The sequence below is a fragment of the Tupaia chinensis genome, unplaced genomic scaffold, assembly GCF_000334495.1.
Source record: "Tupaia chinensis unplaced genomic scaffold, TupChi_1.0 Scaffold146445_1, whole genome shotgun sequence".
NCBI classification, from domain to species: Eukaryota; Metazoa; Chordata; class Mammalia; order Scandentia; family Tupaiidae; genus Tupaia; species Tupaia belangeri.
Window position 1 is genome coordinate 575879 of NW_006206301.1, and position 6008 is coordinate 581886.

Here is a 6008-nt window from a genome sequence, read left to right on the forward strand (position 1 = left end):
TGACTTATATATATAGCCCCAAAAGAGTTCAGTAAAAAATGTTAGAACTGAGTCAACCCCTTAGCACAGTGGTTAAGCACTAGACATTGAGAGCTGGATCTCACAGGCCAACCACAGCATGAATCCTGGTTCCGGCAGCTTCAAAAACATGCCAAGCCTGTTTGTGTGCATACCTAAAATCTCTCTCTCTCTCTCTCTCTCTCTCTCACACACACACACATACACACACACACACACACACACACACACACACACACACATCACACACATCAGCTAGCAATAAAGTTAATTTAAACAGTTAAAAAATAATTTTTAAAAATTTAGTAAAGTTGCAGTATACAAAATCAATATACAAAAGTTAGTAGCATTTCTATACACTATCAATGAGTAAATCTTTAAGACAGTCCCATGTACAATAAAATCAAAAATAAAATACTAGGAATAAATTTAACCAAAGAAATGAAAGATTTGTAAATTGAAATTATAAAACATTGATGAAAGAAAAATAATTTAGAGATTTTTGCCTTAGGGCACGTGCAATCACTGTAGAGATAGAGGTGGACACAGACACCATGAGAGGGAAAGTGAGAAATCACCCCCCAGGGGAGACAACCATGCCACAATCTCTTCTCCAATCTTGAGCCTGAATGTACTGGCCCCTGGCATGATTTTTAAGCCACCAGGTATGGGACTCAAAACACAGTCAGTCATGTTGGAGTCCAGTAACTAACCATTAAACCATCTGGTAGTCCCTGAGGAAAGAAATTTAAGAAGATATAAATAAATGGGTAGATATCCTATGTTCATGGGTTGAAATAATTAATATTGCCAAAATGTTCATATTGCCCAAAGTGATCTACAGATTCTATGCAAACCCTGTCAAAATTTCAATGATATTGGGACCAGAGTTAGCATAATGGCTATGTCGCTGAACTCCCACATTGTCGACCGTGGTTCAAGTCCTGGACCTGGTGGCTTAAACTCACACCGGGCACATGTGCGTGCGTGCCCAAGATCCCGAGAGGAGAATGAAGGAGAAGAAATTGCAGCATGGCCATCCTCCCTGGGGGGTGATTTCTCACTTTCTGTCTCTCTGTCTCTCTCTCTTTCTGGCAAGCACACAAGTCCTATAGCAAAAAATCTCAAAAAAAAAAAAAAATCAATGATACTTTTCACAGAAATAGAAAAAGAAATCATATAACTTGTATAGCAACACAAAAGACTGAATAGCCAAACCAATTCTGAACAAAAAGGATAAAACCAGAGGTATCACGCTATCTGATTTTAAGATACATTAAAAAGCAATTGTATTAGTTAGAGCTCTCTGAAGGGATAGAAGGTAGTAAACGTAAGGGCCTACAAAAAGTTCATGGAAAATGTGTATGATGAAAAACTATCCATGAATTTCAAAATTTTTTACATAAAAATAAACTCATACTAACTATAACGTATTTAAATAAGATCTTGTCTGGGGCACTAAGAAGGATAAAAAAATCAGTTTGAAAGACTCCTATCAGAATATGATAAATTCTGCTAAAACTGAAGCAAGAACAAACAAAACTTATAGTGAAGCTTGGGTGGAAAAATAACGAAATTACTGATGCTTTACAAAAAGTTTATGGAGGGGACCAGCAGTTGCTGTAGTGGCTATGTCACTGGACTCCCATGTTCAAGTCCTGGACCCGGTGGCTTAAACTCACTCCAGGCGTGTGTGTGTGTGTGTGTGTGTGCATGCCCAAGATCCTGAGAGGAGGAGAAGGGATCGAGGCATGGCCATCCCCCTGGGGGTGATTTCTCTCTTTCTGTCTCTCTGTCTCTCTCTGTCTTTCTAGCGAGTGCATGCGCCCTATAGCAAAAACCTCTCTAAAAAAAAAATATATAGTTTATGGGGACAATTCCTCAAAGAAATCAGCAGTTTACAAATGGATGATTTGTTTCAAGACATGAGATGATGTTAAAAATGACACAAACCACAGAAGTCATCCTGATCAACTTGCAAAAAATAATAATAAATAATAATTATCTCATTTGTCTCCTAATCAAAGATTAACAAATGCATCTTGAGTGTAATGGGTTTATATTCAGAAATAAAGTTAAAAGTGTTTATTTTTATCTTTCAGTTCCATTTTCTACAGTTTTTGAAGCTTTTTATGTGTGTGTACAACATTCATAAATGTGTACATTTATAGAAATTATAAAAATATTAGTATTACTAATACTGAACCATTTGAAAGTTGGTTGGAAACATCATGATCCTTTGTTCCTAAGTATATCTATGTTATCCCTCTGAAAACAGGAACTTTCTCTCACATAACTAATGGTATTGTCATTAAGTTCAGAACATCAAATATTGGGGACCAGCAGATGGTGTAATGGTTACTTCTCTGGACTCCACATAGTCGACTGTGGTTTGAGTCCCAGACCCAGTGACTTAAAACTCACGCTGGAAGTATCTGCATGAATGCCCAAAATCCTGAGAGGAGAATAGAGGAGAAGGGATTGCAGCATGGTTATCCCCTAAAGGGGGTAATTTCTCACTTTCTTTCTCTCTGTCTCTCTGCTTCTCTCTGTCTCTAGCTGAGCTCACACGCCCTATAGAAAAAATCTCTCAAAAAAAGAGAAAATAAAATATTGATATAATATTTTAATACAACATACAGTTTATATTTCAATTTCACCAGTCATCCCTAAAACAACCTTTACATAATTTGATTCAGAATCCACCTCAGGATCAACCATTGCAATTAGTTATCGTGTCTCTTTAGTCTCCTTTAATCTGGAACAGTTTCTTGTCTTCCTTTCTTTTCATGACATTGATGTTTTTGAAGAGTAGAGGCTAGTGGCTTTATGAGCTTTCCCTCCATGTGGATTTTTTTGGTGTTGTGTCACAGTTTGCTATTGTACGTTGGCAGGTATACTACATCACTGATACTAAGTCATTTTTGTGCATCTTGCTACCAAAAGGCGCACAATGTCAGTATATCAGATTACTAGCAATGTTAGCTTCAATCATTTCATTCAAATGACTTCCACAAGGTTTCCCCATATAAAATCATCAATAGTCCCTTGTAATACTGAAATAAGGTCATGATCTGTTCCCCAGCAAATTTTCACCCAGTAGTGTTAGAATTTATTAATGATTCTTGCCTGAGTTAGCTCTCACTGTGGTAGTTGCATAATGACAATGTTTCCAATTCTATCTTTCCTTCTACATTTATTATATAGTGTCATATAATAATGAGAGTTTTTCTTTCTCTCCTACTTCTTTATTTAGCTTCAGTAGAAACCCATGTATTCTTATTTTATTTAGTGGGTCCTCATCTATTACTGTTATATTCATGTTGGTTGATTTCTTGTCCCAGATTTGTCCAAAATCCTTTCAAGTTAGCTTCTGTGTCTGTTTTTATAATCCCCATTTGTTTTTCAGAACTACCATACTTTTTTTTTTTTTGAGAGGTTTTTGCTATAGGGCACATGTGCTCGCCAGAAAGAAAGAGAGACAGAAAGCGAGAGATCAGCCCCCAGGGGAGATGGCCATGCCGCAATCCCTTCTCCACTCTCCTCTCAGGATCTTGGGAATGCCCACACAAGCGCCCAGCGTGAGTTTAAGTCACCAGCTCCGGGACTCAAACCATGGTCGACTACTTGGGAGTCCAGCAACATAGGCATTACACTAACTGCTGGTCCCCCAGAACTACCATACTTTTGACATGATAAAATACTTCAGACTTATCTTAAATTTTCTCTACCCCAGTCCTAGAATCAGCCATGTCCCTAAGTTATTCAGAAACAATTGTATGGTTTGTTTCAATCTACCCAGACTGTTTCTCCTCTTCAATAATAACAAAGAGAAAATAAAATATTGATATAATATTTTAATACAACATACAGTTTATATTTCAATTTCACCAGTCATCCCTAAAACAACCTTTACATAATTTGATTCAGAATCCACCTCAGGATCAACCATTGCAATTAGTTATCGTGTCTCTTTAGTCTCCTTTAATCTGGAACAGTTTCTTGTCTTCCTTTCTTTTCATGACATTGATGTTTTTGAAGAGTAGAGGCTAGTGGCTTTATGAGCTTTCCCTCCATGTGGATTTTTTTGGTGTTGTGTCACAGTTTGCTATTGTACGTTGGCAGGTATACTACATCACTGATACTAAGTCATTTTTGTGCATCTTGCTACCAAAAGGCGCACAATGTCAGTATATCAGATTACTAGCAATGTTAGCTTCAATCATTTCATTCAAATGACTTCCACAAGGTTTCCCCATATAAAATCATCAATAGTCCCTTGTAATACTGAAATAAGGTCATGATCTGTTCCCCAGCAAATTTTCACCCAGTAGTGTTAGAATTTATTAATGATTCTTGCCTGAGTTAGCTCTCACTGTGGTAGTTGCATAATGACAATGTTTCCAATTCTATCTTTCCTTCTACATTTATTATATAGTGTCATATAATAATGAGAGTTTTTCTTTCTCTCCTACTTCTTTATTTAGCTTCAGTAGAAACCCATGTATTCTTATTTTATTTAGTGGGTCCTCATCTATTACTGTTATATTCATGTTGGTTGATTTCTTGTCCCAGATTTGTCCAAAATCCTTTCAAGTTAGCTTCTGTGTCTGTTTTTATAATCCCCATTTGTTTTTCAGAACTACCATACTTTTTTTTTTTTTGAGAGGTTTTTGCTATAGGGCACATGTGCTCGCCAGAAAGAAAGAGAGACAGAAAGCGAGAGATCAGCCCCCAGGGGAGATGGCCATGCCGCAATCCCTTCTCCACTCTCCTCTCAGGATCTTGGGAATGCCCACACAAGCGCCCAGCGTGAGTTTAAGTCACCAGCTCCGGGACTCAAACCATGGTCGACTACTTGGGAGTCCAGCAACATAGGCATTACACTAACTGCTGGTCCCCCAGAACTACCATACTTTTGACATGATAAAATACTTCAGACTTATCTTAAATTTTCTCTACCCCAGTCCTAGAATCAGCCATGTCCCTAAGTTATTCAGAAACAATTGTATGGTTTGTTTCAATCTACCCAGACTGTTTCTCCTCTTCAATAATAACAACATACACCCTTAGGAATTTTTCTATAGAATTAAATGGTCCTTCTGTAAGCCACATGAAAAAGTGATCTATACTTTGGCAAGATCACCTGCCAGTTCCAAGGAATCATCCTGTCTTAGCATCTTTTTAAATTTTTTAAATTTATTTTTTATTTCAAGTTATTTTATACATTCAATCATGTTATTTAGCTTACAAAGTGAATATTACAACATGTGTGCATTTCTCCCTAGTACAGTTGATAATACTATGAAGTTATCTTCAACAGATAATACCCCATTTTTGTCCCATTAATGCTTTGCCTCTTCATTTTTCTTCTAAATGTCTTTCCTCAGACTCTACTCTTTCACTCACCCTCTTCCCACACTATATCTGGTATTCACAACCATTTATTGTGTTTCTATATCCTTTAGTCAATCAGTTTCAGTTATAGAGTGTGGATACTCGGTATATAATAAGTGGGGACATATAATGTCTCTCCTTCATAGCCTGGTTTGCTTCACTCAGCAGTAAATCTTCCATATTCATCCACTTTCTGTCAAAAGCAAGAATTAGTGTGAATCGGCAGCCTACAGAATGAGAAAATATTTTTGTAAACTATGCGTCAGAGAAAGGACTGATAACCAGAATACACAAGGAACTCAAGCAGCTGTTTCAAAAAAAAATGATCAACTCTTAGTACCTTTCAGCAGAAAAGAGTACTTCAAAAACCACCGAGGTGCTATCTGTGTTTATCATACCAGGGTATAATTGCTTTTAAGCCTATTCAGCCTATAGAGCTAAAATATATATACTTTTATTATAAATATGGTATATTATAAATTATCAATTATGAAATGTACATGTTTAGTAGTATGAATTCTCCTATCTCTAACTATACCACAAGATTTTTTCCTACTTTCCCCATTTCTTTTTCTTAAAGAATTATTTATTTA